Source organism: Alligator mississippiensis, chromosome 1 (assembly GCF_030867095.1).
Source record: "Alligator mississippiensis isolate rAllMis1 chromosome 1, rAllMis1, whole genome shotgun sequence".
In the NCBI taxonomy this organism is placed as follows: Eukaryota; Metazoa; Chordata; order Crocodylia; family Alligatoridae; genus Alligator; species Alligator mississippiensis.
The window spans coordinates 341,766,311-341,781,280 of NC_081824.1; the positions used below are offsets into that span (position 1 = coordinate 341,766,311).

The 14,970-nt window shown below is 46.7% G+C and overlaps 1 protein-coding gene across 2 annotated transcripts in view; it reads left to right on the forward strand.

The window, feature by feature from the left end:
* The first annotated feature begins 9,555 nt into the window (after positions 1-9,555).
* Positions 9,556-14,970, forward strand: part of UBE3A (ubiquitin protein ligase E3A) — a 78,040-nt gene continuing 72,625 nt past the window's right edge. For both annotated transcript variants that reach the window (XM_059720970.1, XM_059720969.1), the window contains exon 1: positions 9,556-9,731. The gene's annotated coding sequence lies outside the window, so the exon portion shown is untranslated. The remainder of the gene's footprint in view (positions 9,732-14,970) is intronic.

Here is a 14,970-nt window from a genome sequence, read left to right on the forward strand (position 1 = left end):
TCTTCCACACCTGTCAATTTTCCTCCACTTTTTAGTTTAATAATTTTTAGTTTAATAGTTTGGGGTAGAATTGTAAATATGGCTGGAAAAGACCTCAGGAGATCATCTAGCATAAACCCCTGCTTAAGGCAGGAACATCCCTCTCTAACTCATTTCAACCAGGTGTTTGTCTAATAACTTTTTAATTTAGTAACAGCAGTGGATGCGTCTACATGTGTCCCTGACTGAGCAGTTGGTACTGCACAGTCCTGGCAGCGCACGGGTTGTTTTTGACCCTACTGTGCAGTAGCAATGGCGTCACAGTTAGTGCCTGCCAATGCTACGGTGCTGTAACATCTCATGTAGACACCCCCAGCGTGTATCACAATCTGCTAATGATAGGCCAACAGATGATAGGCCAACAGAACAAATGAGAAGGAAGAAGAGAATGGTACCCAAGGCATAATGCCTTGTTTTAGAGGTCACACAGCTGTTGTGACATACAGCTCTTGTGGCAAAACTGCTATTTCATTCTAAATGTGAACTTTCCACAAAGAAGAACTTGTTTTAAAGCCTCTGTTTACATATGTCGCCAATACTTGATATAGAATATCCATATACCATAATTTGGTTCAAACATTTTGGTTTTGATTTCATTTTGTGTCTGTGTGAAAGAGACTACATCAGTATCCATCCTAGCACAGCAATTAACTGTGTTTTGAATCTGTTCATTTCAAATGAGGACTGAATAAATATATGCTTCAATTCCATTTTGATATTTAATTTATATTCTTGGTGACTATAGAATGTAGAAGTTAATGCTCATTGGTCTTATAACCTGCTTTCACTTAACATGAATGAAAAGTCTTTTCAACATAGGATAAAAACAGTGTTTCACTGGCGTCTTTTATAAGGGAGGCACTAACTGAGGTGTGTGTGGATGCTATTGCCAGTCCTAGAAACCCAGATGTTTCTGGCTAGAGGAATTTGTTTTTCTGCTCAAGATCAGATTGGCAGCGGCCAATCTCAGGGGTGGCACATGCCCCCTTGTGCCCCCACTACACGTTGCCTATGCTTTGCAGTAAAGTGTTATCATCTACATGTGCATTAGGGTGCAGTGTATTAATGAACTCTGCCAGATAATACAGACTCTGGAACACAGAGAAGCAGACATGATCTGCCTACAGAAATGTGGTCTCCCCAGAAACACTAGCAGCAATTTGTTCTTCAGACGCTGGCTGCATGGGCCAGCCCTGTGGTTGGAGGCAGATGACACTAGGGCTACTGGAGTTGCAATCTTGCTAAAAGGAGACACCGTGTGTCCCCTGCAGCACAGAGAAATAGTGGCAGACAGACTCCTACAAGCCACCATAGAAACAAATGGGACAAGAGTTTGAAGTACTGCATGTGTGCATGCCAGCCAAAGCAAAGGCAAGGTACAATTTCCTGGAAAACGTGGCCCTAACAATGCCAAGCGGCTGGCCGGTAGTCATCACAGGGGATTTCAACTGTGCCATTAGTGAGGCACAGCACCCAGAGGGCAGGTATAGACAGATCCTCTGAGCTACTGAAACAGCTGATCGAGGACCCCAGCCTAGTAGATGCCGGGAAAGAAGCCTAAGGCCCCTGTGGGAATTTCACCCGAGTGGACCCAGTAGTGCAAACCAAAACCCGGATAGACTTTGTCCTCCTCCCCAAGGGGTGGAGGGCAAGGGAAGCCTGCTCCACACTCGTCTGTTTCTCAGATCACTGGCTCTCACAATCCAGGCAGAAATGGGAGGTCAGCTGGAGAGGGGCAAAGGGGTGTGGAAGCTAAAAACCAGTCTGTTGGGAGACAAAAAGACCCAGCAAAGTTACAGAGAACACTACGTAGGCTGGAGGACCCTCAAGAGCCTGTACCCGAATCAGACACAGTGATGGGCCAGCATCAAAAACAGGACCAAGGTTTTCTTCAAGCAAGCCAGCAAGCAGCGAGCTTTCTCCCACAGAAGGCAGCACAAGCACCTGACCTGTAAGTTACAGGACCTGCACAGGCAGGCAGCAGTGGGCTGGGATATGAGGGAGGACATGCAGTAGGTAAAGGACCAGATTGGTGCCTGGTATCAGGAGGAGGCCAGGAAAAAGATATTGCAGGCCAGGGCACTGTGGGTGGTGGAGGGGGAAGAATGGTCTATTTACTTCTCCAGGCTAAAGAAGAGCAAAGAGAAGCCCATGCTGTGCCTGAGAGATGGAACAGGAGTGGAGCACTGGTCGAAGGAAGGCATGCTGGAAACGGTAACCGTTTTCTACCGAGAACTCTACACCACATGGTAGGAGGACCGGGGGTCCATGCGGCAGTGCCTGCAGGGGCTCATCCAGGCCCTTGGAGAAGCCAAACAGCAGCAGCTGGAGGAGAAGGTCGAGAAGATCCTCCAGAGGTTCAACACCAGTAGGACTCCTGGGTCAGATGGCTTACCCAAGGAGTTTTATGTGACCTTTTGGGACCTGGTAGGCACTGATCTGCTGGAGCTCTTTCAAGAGCGACTGCAGAAGGGCCGATTGGGGGCTTGGATGGACCGGGGCCTCGTAACCCTCTTGCATGAGAAGAGTTCAAAGACAGAGTTGAAGAACTGGAGGCCCATCACCCTCCTGAACTTTGACTATAAGCTGCTGGCCAAAGTCTTGGCCAAGTGATTTAAATCGGTCCTAGGTTCCATCATCCATGAGGACCAGTTGTGCATAGTACCAGGACACCAGATCCACGGAGCCCTGCTTCAACTGAGGGATGTGTTCCAGCTGGAACGGGACAGATGGCAGAAGTGGGCAGTGTTGAACCTGGAAAAGGCCTACAACAGAGTGTCACACCGATTTCTCTTTGAGACGCTGGAGTGAATGGGTGTCTCCCTGACCTTCACTGGCTGGATAAGGACGCTGTACATGGATATAAGCAGCGAGGTGCTGGTCAACGGGTTCTTGAGCACACAGATTGTGATCGAGTCAGGGGTCCACTAGGGCTGCCTGTTCTCCCTGGTTCCTTTTATCTGTGCCATTAAACCCCTGGCCCAGCGTATCAGGCAGGACCCCAGGATTCACGGAGTCCACATCCCCGGAGGAAGAAAGGAAGAGACCAAGGTCCTGGCTTACATGGATGACCTGAACATCCTGTGCTGGAATATGTGTGCTGGAATACTGCGCTGGCACACACAGGTCTATGAGGTGGCAGCAGGGACCAAGCTCAACCTGAGCAAAAGCACCTGCATGGCTGTGGGTGAGCTTGGGGACCTGGAGTCCCTGGGGGCCTCAGTCTCCCACAAAGGAGTCAAGATCCTCAGAGTGGAGTTCAATGCCAAGTTGAGAGGAAGGACAGCCTGGGAGAAGATGGAGGCCAAAGTGAAGCAGAGATTGTGTCTGTCGCACGCGCACCACCTCTTCGTGGGGGGGGAGGAGTGGTGCTCATGAAGGCAGTGTTGCTATCAGTGCTTCTGTACACCACACTGGTCTTCCCCTACCCTCCACCGAGTGTGTCACCCACAGAATCCAGAAAGCCATGTACATTTTCTTCTGGGGATCCAGAATGGAGAAGGTAGAAAGGAAGACCCTATACAAAAAGAAACGGGTCAGGGGCAGGGGGATGCCAGACATCCACCTGTTCCTGCAGGCATCATACACGAGCCAGATCAGCAAGCTGGTGACCAGGCCAGCAACCAAAACATCCTGTCTTGTCAAGTATTTTACAGGTCACCCCCTGAGACTGTGGGGGGTGTAGACACCAGCCAAAGAGACCATGCACCATGGAATACCCCTGGTTCTACAGAGTGCTGAATGAGTTCCTGAGTGAGTACAGGCTACAGAAGGAAAGCCCAGACATCATGTCCAACCACAGGAAGATACAAAAGGCAGTCAGAAACAGAGAGGCTATTGACAATAGAGCTGCTCCCTGACAATGACTGCCAGGCCATCTGGGACTGGATTTTCCACAAAGACCTAGGAAAAGACCACATAGGCTTGAACTGGCTCACAGCTCACTGCATACTCCCAGTAAAGGCATGGAAGAACAGAGTGAGGTGAGAGACTAGACCCAGCTGCCCCAGCGGAAGCTGCCAAAGTGAGAATGAGACCATCGACCACCTCCTTTGGCTCTGCCCCTATGCCAAAGGAGTGTGGAAAAAGGTCAACCAGCTCCTTGAGGAAGTGACAGGAGATAGGCTGATGACAAGGGAGGTGGCACTGTACAGACACCTGGCTAAACATCAAGGGTCACAGACAGCCCGCTGTGACCAGTTTGTGTCCTATGTCAGAACTGCCCTGTGGCAATGCAGGAACCTACTGGTATACAGTCACACTAAGCTCGAGCAAATGGACTGCGTTAATATGTTTCTGAGCGAACTCCAGGGCTACTACCAGAAAGTGGTGGGAGAGGATGGAGAGGATGCAGCCAACTCCACCTGGAAAAGAGACACTTGACACAGGCTGTTCAAAGCCTCCCCAGGAAGGGAAGTGGACAGGGAGAAAGAAGAGGACAGTAACATAACCAGACCTGGAGACAGCGAGAAGGTCAGCAACAGGATCAGCAGCAGAAGTGACAGTGACAAGGACTGTGAATGAACTGAGAATGTAAACCCCAAATTGGGGCCTGGACTAAGGGACTGCATTTGGATTAGGGAAGGATAGAGGGGTGGGAGCGCGGTAGTGCAGGGAAAAGGGTGAGTTTATTGTAAAAGGTGCGTGGGTTTCTTAATGTGGTTTAAGAGGTGTGATGGAAAGCCTAAGGTAGAGGATTTATATATCTTTACATATAGAGAGAAATATATTTTATTAAAAAAATTAAAAAGTAGGTTTCCAGTATGGGCCATGTGTTTTATCACTATGCTCGGTAGCTGTATCCAGTCAATTTCAGTTGGTTTCTATTGCTGAACACATGCTGCTTTTGGTAGCAGCTTAATGATAGAGAATGTATTTAGTTCCTTGTATATAGTTATAACAAAGAGCTTTTTTTTCCCTGTACCAATTGTGGTGGGAAGAAAAACCCCATCATTTATTTGAGTAAATATGGTAATCTGTTGCCGTGCATAACCAGCTTCATAATGAGAAAGGCTTTCCTAATATCCCTAAATTCCCTTCCTCCAATTTAAGACCATTACTCTTTGTCCTGTTCTCTGTGACCACAGAGAATAATCTAGCACAGTGGTGTTTAGTCTATGGCCTGTAGGTCAGATCCTGTCCCCAAAGGGCATGTGTAGATGAAACGGGGGCCCTAAATAGAAGTGGTGGGTTTTAAAAAACACCGCTTCAATTTAGGGCTGATTAAACCCCTGTGTTGTGCACACACCCCGCTGACTTACCTGCATCTCCGTCGGGGAGGGGAAGATGAGCTGCCAGCAGGTGGAGCAGTCCCTGGGCTGAGCAGGGGAGGGGGCTGGTGCTTCCCTCCATGACAACAGCAGCCCCCGCCCCAGGCTGCACCTGCCCACAGGCATCTGGCTTGGGCGGTCCCAGGGGGCACCACAGCTGCAGAGGGAAGCACCGGGCCCCCTCACAGCTCAGGCAGGCAGGCTCCAGGGGGGTGGAAAAAAAGATCATGCTCACTGCTTTTCTTGGGCACAGCCTGCTTTCCCAGGCTGCTACCAGGCTGCCTGCAGGGCTTCCTGCAGAGCTGTGGAGCTGCACGGAGTCTGGTGCTTTGCTCTGCAGCTATAGGGGCAGCAAACTAAAAGTCCTTGAAGGAGTTTGTTTGCTGCACCCCAAGTCATTTAAGTCGTGTTACACCGCCGAATTTCCTACAGCGTCTGGAATTAATGCGCAATACGTAAACGAGGCGTGCAAACACTGACACCATTAAAGCAGTGCAAAAGCATTTAGCTTGCTTTAAAGTGTCATGAACACACGCCCCTTGTTTCGTCTACTCACGGCCAAAGTGACTAGATCCAGCCCATGGCATGGGAAATTAACAGCAAGCAGCTCAATTCAGCATGTCTCCTTCCATGTCTGAATCCTGCTACTGACCCCTCCATAGACTTCCCTGCTCTCTCCCTCTCCCCTTCACTATGGCAGGTGCTCCCTTCCTCTCTCCTTCCCTCCCTCTGATGCTGGCAGCCACTCCCCTGCACCAACTCTCCTTCCTGTGGTGGCCCATGATGCAGCAGTCACAAGCACCTAGCCCACCACCCTAAAATGTTGAGTTCCACTGGGCCAGCACCATCAGTGTGGTATTTGAGAACTGCTACAATGTTTCCACTCACTTTTCTCTTCTTCAGAATGAACACACTTAGTTCATTTAGCTTTCTCTTGTAAATCATGTTTCTTAGACTGCTAATAATTTTTACAGCTCTTCACTGGACTATTTCCAATTTCTCTGTCTTTCTTGAAGTGTGGTGCCCAAAACTGAGCACAGCATTCCAGGTAAGTCCTTGCCTCTGCTGAAGAGAGTGAAACAATCACTCCACTTGAATTACAGATAATACTCCTGTTATTTTGGGGGTTATGGTTTTTTGGGGGGGTTTTGTTGTTGTTTGTTTTGGGGTTTGTTTGTTTGGTTGGTTTTTTGCAGCAAGAGCATACTTGGCTCAGATTCAGCTTGTGGTCCACCATGACCCCCCAGGTCTTTATCTACAGCAATTTATGTTTTTGTGTTTGATGGTTCCATTTTAAATGCAGTATTTCATGCTTGTCCTTATTGAGTTTTAGTCCATGAATTTTGGAATTATCATCATATTTTCTTCATTATTTTTCCAGTTTACCATGGTCATTCTGAATCCTGATCCTATTCTCCAAAGTGTCTGCAACTCCACTCAATGTGATATCATCTGCAAATTTAATATTTGCACTCAATCCCATGCTCTAAATTAGGGGGTCAAATATACCTAGCTCCCAAGGCCAGATCCAGACCATGGGGTTTCTCAGGGGTAGGTAGCACAAGGGAACTACACAGCTAAATGCAGAAGCCATTTGCCCTACCACCAACACATTTATCCAATGGGGCTCCGTACTCCAGATTTCAGCAGCAGGTCCTGCCCCCAAATTCCCAGCCCCACTAGAAGCCTTACTGTTCTGATTACACAGCCCCATGGGCTGTATGTTTGACACCCCTGCTCTAAACTATTAATGAGGATATTAATGAAACAGTACCTAGACCCAGGGCAGACCTTTAAGGAACCCCACTTGATACCTACTTGAAATTAGACGCCCAGACACTGATAAATACGTTTTGAGCACTTTGATCCAACCTGTGATGTGTCTGCCTTACAGCAGTTACATTTAAAACTAGGGTGACAAATGTATAGCCCAGCCTGCAAAGCTGATCTATCTGGCCTGGGGGCTCCTGGCAAGTCAGGAAATTTTGGGATGGGGCTAGCAGGGAGTACTGCTGAAGAACCTGGGGCTACAGATCTGTTGGATGTGGCTGGCAGCAGAAGAGAGTGACCGAAGGGGTGACACAGTCCTGTTCACCCCACGGCCATATGGCCCCTTAACCACCGTCACTTGCCACACCACCACAGTAACCTCTGCTGCTTGTCTCACCGCCAGGTCCAGATCCAACCCATAAGAAACCCCATAATCCAGATCCAGCCTGGGGTACAGGGTAAGTTTGACACCACTGACCTAAACTGTATTTCCTTAGCTTATTAATGAGAACATCACCAGAGATGGTATTGAAAGCCTTACTAAACCTGAAGTATATCACATCCACTGACATCCCTCTGCATCCACAACACCTGTCTCCTTATCTTAGAATAAGTTCAGGTTGGTCAAACATGACTTGCTCTGGACAAATCCACATGGGCTTTTCCCAGTCACCTTGTCCTCTAGGTGCTTAGAAATAAATTCCTTCACAACATGCATTCCTGCATTCATGCAGGCATTTGGGCTAGACAACATTTGAGGTACATTTCAACCCTAAGAGTTTATGTCCTATGAAAATTATATTAGATTTACAAAGGGTATTTAAAGTATCTACATAGAGAAACAACCTTATAGCTTTCTGAGGGTAATGCCACTGCTGCTTCTATGGGGATAAGAAAGAGCACACCCCACAGCTGGTCTTAAATGGGAGATATTTAGTAGAAATACCAAAAGCAGAAATTCAATAAATATGTGTGCCCTGTGCAGATAGGATCTGTTTTATATTCCTGTGTGAAGAAGCCTGGACTCCATTATGACTGTGGTTTAAACAAGATTACGATTGTGGAGAAGCTGACGGTGTGAGTGCAAAGCTTCCCCTTCACTCAGCACTGGAGTTACTTACTACACATTATGTTAGAACATGAGTGTCAAAAATACAGTCCATTGGAGCCCTATCATCTGGCCGCTGGTGCTGCCTGTGGGTCTCAAAGTTGAGCCACAGGCAGCATGCAGGGTGTGCCACGTGCAGTGTAGCCCCGGGGCTGTGCTGCTTAGCCCCAGAGCGTCCACCACACGCAGCAGTCCCAGAGCAGCCAGAGCAGAACCGAGCTGCACATGGGACCCACTGCATTTGCTCCAAAACACATGGTGGATCCAGCATGCGGGGCTCGTTTGTGGGTCCCATCAGACCATACACCACTTATCCAGCCCCTGGGGCCGGATGAGTTTGACACCCTAGCCCTAGAAGGAACAAGTGAGCTTCAGCCCACAAAGGTTTGTGCTCTATACATATACCTATGTGTATACATACACACAGGGTTTGAATTATACTTTGAGTCTTGTGGGGGGTCTGCAAAAAAAAATTGGGCTGGCCATCACAATGTCCTAATAAAATCAGAGTCCCCACCGCAGGTTATGATTTTCAAATCCTATGGGGGGCTCTCACCTCTTGGGGCGGGGGTTAACCCCCACTCCTGAGCTCCCCTGTATATGAACGCTGTATATACACATATGTATATAGATACACACGATATATATAGTATATGTATGTATAATGTATATCATGTAAATATGTGTATACATACGCACACACATTTACATTGTACACACAGGTATATACATACATGCATATGCACGCATGGATGTATAAATGCATGCATATGTAGAGACACAGGGATGTACACCCATACGCATACCTGCATATACGCATGTATACATGTGTGCATATGTACGTGCACATGTATGCAAGTGTATATCCACTTGTGTCCATACAGACATATATACATGCATGTGTACATATATATACATACCCCCACATTTCTGCATACCTGCACGCCTATGCATGCGCACATGGTCTATACACACACACACACACACCAGTCACACACGCGGGCGCGTCTGTAGGCCCGCAGGCCGCCACCCCGCGCGCGGCCCCGAGCGCTCCCGCCAGCGCGGCCGCGCGCGCCCCGCCAATCCCCTGCCCGCTGGGGCTGGGGCGACTGTGGTTCCACGGGGCGGGGCGCCAGGCTGCTGCCCTCTCCCAACATGGCCGCGCTCGCATCGCCGCCCTCCCGCTAGAGCCTCTCGCGAGAGGGAGAGGCCGCGGCACGAGAGGACTCTATGGTTCGGAGCGGGAGGAGAGGAGAGGGGAAGGGGAAAGGTAGCCAGGCGAGGGAGGGAAGGTAGCCAGGAAGGAGAGCAGGGTAGAGCGCCGCGCTTGCGAGGCACGCCGGGACAGCTCGCTCAGCCCCGCGAGTCCTCCGGGGCTGCGCCGCGCCGATCTCCGCGTTTGCTCCCAAGATGGTGGCGCCGGGCGCGGGCTCGGGCTGACACAGCGGCGCCCGCAGGGCCCAGCCCCCGCACCGCAGCGCGCCCACGCCCGGCCCGGCCGGCCCGGCCGGAGGCGGCGCCGGGGAGCAGGCCGCAGCGCTCAGGTCCGCGCCGGGGCCGGGGCTGGGGGGCCGGGGGAGACTGGGCAGGGGAGGCCTCTATTGCGCGGGGCTGGGCGGGGGCCGGAGGGGGGGGGGGCCACGGGCTTCCGCGTGACCTTGGGTGAACCGAGCGCGGCCGTGACTCAGTTTCCCCCTGACAGGGCCAGAGAGCGAAGTGGGGCCCTGGACCAAGGGGCCAGGCGCTCGGCCCGGTGTGCACTGCCCGGGCCCGGCTGCTGGGGTGTGTGTGCGCGCACATATACGTGTGTGTATTTGTGCCTGCGCGTGGTCGTTGCGGCGGGAAGGGCTGTACGTGGTGCGCGTGGCCCCTGTGGCGCTTCAGGCAGGTGCTGGCTTCAGCTGCAGGTTTCTGGGTTGGTTCTGGACAGAGGGAGTTCCCCCCCCTCCAGCAGGGAGGCAGAGGCAGGGTAGACCCGCCTCTTTATAGACTAATCAAATAAGATGCATAGTGAGAGAGAGAGAGAGGCAGAGATGGAGAGAGCAGGCGCAAGCCTAAGCTTTTGTAGGTTGGTCTGAAGTCAAGGTAGACCTGCGTCTTTATAGACTAATCAAATAAGATGCATAGAAAGGAAGACAGAGCGCAAGCTGGTGAGCATGAGCAAGGATAAGCTTTCGTAGCTTGGTTAGAGTCAGCCCGAAGTCAGGGTAGACCCTCCCCTTTATAGACTAATTAAATAAGATACATATATAGAGAGAGAGAGAAACATCATAGGTGAACAAGCAAGTATAAGCTTTCAGAGCTCGTTCTGAAGTCGGCCAGAAGGCAGGGTAGACCTGCACCTTTATAATTATATAAGATAAAGAGAGAAAGATGAGAGTGAGCGCATGAGTGCGAGTGAGTGCAAGCAAACACAAGTGAGCATAAGCTTTCATGGCTTGGTCTGAAGTCAGCCAGAAGGCAAGGTAGACCCACACCTCTATAGACTAATTAAATACAATACATATGTAGAGACACACATGAAGAGAGCACAGGTGAATCCGCAGGAGCAAGCATAAGCTTTCATGGCTTGATCTGAAGTCAAAGAAGGCAGGGTAGGACCACACCTTTATAAACTAATTAAATAAGATATATAGAGAGCATAAGCTGTCATGGTTTACTTCACCATATGTTTTGGAGACTGCCTTTTTTGGGTGATGCTCCTCACTGTCCAAACTTATGGCCTGACTTTTTGCAGGCTGGAGGCTTGTGGCTATTCTCCAGTGGCACCAGGGGATGTGAAGCCAGTGGTGGAACAGTGCAAACCTTTACACTATTAAATGCTCCTGACTTTGGATGTATAACTACAAATGCCACTGATCAAACTCGTAGCCTTAAGGTTGGCCACACTGTGCTGTTTTCTGGTGCTTGTTGCTTTGGGGCTCTGGGCTGCTCTAAGGCAAGGAATGTGGTTCATTCCTGCGAGCTCATCCTTGCAAAGCAGACCTCTGTTTCTGTACAGAGTCTTATTGGTTTTCTTAGGCTGGGTTTCAAAGAAGGCATAAGGTGTCACAAGAATCCGGTTATCAGATCAAGGCCCTGTTTGGTACAGGGCATTGAGCCTCTTGTTTCTACCAAAAAGTCAGTTCTGCGGTTGAAAACCTTGTGGTGTTGTAGTTGAGTGTTATACACCACTCAAAAAAACAAACAAACAGTAGGCAAGTCATTTAGGAGAATGTTGTGTGCTGCAAATGCAGTTAGCCCTGGGAAAAAACTTTAAGGATGCAAAGTTTCTGGCTCTGCATAACACTGCGAAATCGAGTTTGGCACTTGTTATGAACAGTAACTGTATTCATCTACTAAACTAAACATATACATTTTGTATTCTAACGTGAACATGACTCACTTCCTCCTAATATCACATTGTCTAAATCTACACGTTTTGACTAGTTGTTATGGAAAAAAACCAACACATTAACATTGAATATGGTGAGCAGTTCCAATACAAACCAGTCTTGAAGCAGTGATAATCACAGTAGTTAATGCAATGTTTTCATATTGGAGTTAAGTCTGTATCTAGAAAGATTCTCTCATTCCCCATTACTGTATTATTTCAGTGCCTCTCATATAGTTAAAAAATTCAGTCTTTCTTCCTTCCTAGCCTGCAAAAAAATAATAATAATTTGATTTGATTACTGTATTTTATTTTTGGCTTTCTGTGGGGAGGAAGTGCATTTTTGTATACCTTGGAGAAAGTTATTGAAGGAAAGCTAAGTCAAAGAAATGAGATGTGTAATACATGGGGAAAAAGAAGTGGTCTCCAACTGTCTTTACCTTTTTGGGACTAAATGCCATAGTCTGGATTCAGGTCCTTATGCATTGCAACATTGTGTCTCTGGTATCTTGCTGTCCTTTATATCACATACACAACTGTAGGTTTAAAACTCACTCTGCATACAGCTGTGGTTGCTAAATGACTTGTTGGTGATACTTGTAAACAGTTGGCAGTTCTTATGGGTTTTAGCAAATTAATAAGTAGGATAGGTACAAACATAGTCTTTCTGTAGTAGTCCTGTACCTATTATAATTTCTATTTTCAGATTATTAATGGGCCTTTTCATGTCATGTTGGACTGGAACTTCTTACAAAAATTACTGGCCTGGGAAGAGGTTCCCTAATTTTAAATGTGTGAAATTTTTAGCATGCAAACTTTCAAAAGTGATAGTAGCTGGGTTGATTTTCAGAAGCTTTTCAGTGCAACTCTCAAAAAAAAAAATGGTCACTACATAAAAGTTAAAAAGTGTAATCCTGCTGCTCTTGCAAAACCCTTAGTATATTTGTTTACACTAAGCTAAGCTATTTTCCACTTTTTTTTTCCTCCTTAACTACCACCAGTCCAGCTTCCAGGTGATGGTGCTCATGTAGATAAGGTTTGGGGATTTTAACCCCAATCAACTAAACTCTCTTTTCTGAGCAATCTTAGATTACCTGATACCCAGTACAAGCCAGGTTTTAAGTATGTTATCTGTATTGCTTTTATTAACCAATTATATTAATTGTGGGACAGTTTTAGAGAAGCGATCGGGAAGGGGATTAGTCTTTTAGTGCCATGTCTGTCATTGTTTGAAAATTAGTTACTGAATGTGCACAGTAGGTAGTGTTCATAACATTGGTGTCTTTTCAGAATAGTTCGTGCTAAGTTCAAAATAATATTGAAACCGATATTTTTGGCAATATAGGTTGTAAACTAAAATGTGATATTTTGCGCACTTAAAATATTCCATTTCATAGGCAGCTGTTCATTTTGTTTTGTTATTGTTCTTTATCTAAAAGTAATGCCGGTTATATGTAATGATCTTAAGGTCTAAAGTCCTATTTTTATGCATAAGCAAATATTATTATTGATTATGTTGAATAGGCTACGTCACACTGTCATGCCATAGTGCTTCAGCCTTATCCCGGAAAGTCTGCTTCAATGCCTATAATACTCCAGAATCTCCAGTGTATTTTCAACATGTGGATCTCTGATAAGTCTTGCATTTGGAAGTATCTCAGGCTTCTTGTTTGTTCCCCATCATAAATAAATGAGGGCAATGTAGTGATTTTGGCAAGGTGGTTTTTTGGGTGATTTATTTTATTGGACCAACTAGATAGTTGCAAGTGAGATCAGGCATCCTTTTGGGCACGCATTGCTTCGTCCAAACCTGAAGAAGGACAAGTTGCATCTGAAATCTTATCTAACATCTCTCCCAACTATACAGATGGTCCATTAAAATATATCACCCCCCAAAAACCTTTGTTTTTTGTATGTTTCCTGGACTGTCTTGGCTACAATATATTACTTCAGTCACTACAAAATGGGAAAAATGGGTCATTTCAGTGCAGTTTGTTTGTTTATTTCCCAAAAAAGGCTCAGGGCAACTTATAGGAAAAGACACAGTAGCTTATAAAAGCAGATAAAATATTAAAATAAAATAGCTATGGTATATAACAGAAACTCCCAAAACAGTGCCCCAACTTAACCTTAGTTCTGGAAGATAGCCTAGCTCAGGCTCTTATGAGCGACAACAGGAATGGGCTTCCGGTGCAGAGGATCTGCTGCTAAGAATAAACACCCATGTGTTTGCACCAAGCAAACTTAGTGTGTAGATAGTGCTTGCAGGTGGTTGATCTTGGCTGACCTTAAAAATCAAGGTGGAACAGGAGGGAGAAGGAAGCCCCTTAGGTATGTAAGCCCCAGGTGCTTTAAGCCCTTATTGGTCAAAAACAGCACCTTGAATTGTTCCCAGAGCCAATGCAAATTGGAGTACTGGAGTAATGTGCTCTTGGTGACAGAAGGTGGATGATCACATTCTGCACCAGCTGCAGCTTCCAGGCCATAATCAAGGGTAGGCCTGTGTAGAGGGCCTTGCAGGAATGGCAAAGATCTCATGTTAAGTTCCAACATGATAGATTGTCATGAAATCTATAAAGTATTTAATAGCTTAGTTTATATTTTTAAAGTGGGTGCCACCTTTCTTTTCCCCAATATTAATGTCACTTGAGAGATCTGGAACATAATTGCGCAGACTTACAAGTACTTATTTTTCTGTTCTGCTTTAAGCTTTGTGTGTACAATGCCTCCTAGCACTCTGGCAGAATATTGTAATTCTGTGTTCCTATTTTCAGCTGCCTCAATTGTTGGGGGTGGAATTTTGGGTGTGTTATATTTTTAATGCTTGACTACTCAGTTCTGTATTAAACTTCTAAAATTAAAATGATTTGCCAATTGAATGTAGAATGTGATTGATCCTTAATAATATCTCTTCTGTCTTGCAAATACATTTCCTTGACTTAACTGTCTGTAAAATAGGTATATAATGCCTGTACCTTGCAAGGGTATTAGGATCTAATTAATGAATTTATGTAAGTTATTTTGAGAGCCTACTGTTAGATGGTATATAATTGTATAGTGTTTCTGTGATTCATAAGCAAAGACTATAGGCAACACTTTTCCCCTTGCCTCTCATGTCCCAAAGACTTTAGTGGTGGTAACTAATGATGTTCAACTATTTGGGTACAGGTCTTTAATAGATAACGCTTAAAATGATCTAAATATATTAATTCTTGTCAAAGAGTAAGTCTTTTTTTGCCAGCTGCTGAGGACAGAAATCCGTCCACTTAGATGAATCACCCACTAGCAGAAACTTATACGTCACTGATTTTCATTGGTAACCTAGGGTGGTGCAAGCTGCTTAGAAGGGTACTGTGGTATGTGGCCCCTGTGAGAGGAGGCAAGTGCTGGGCACCTACTTCTGTATCCCG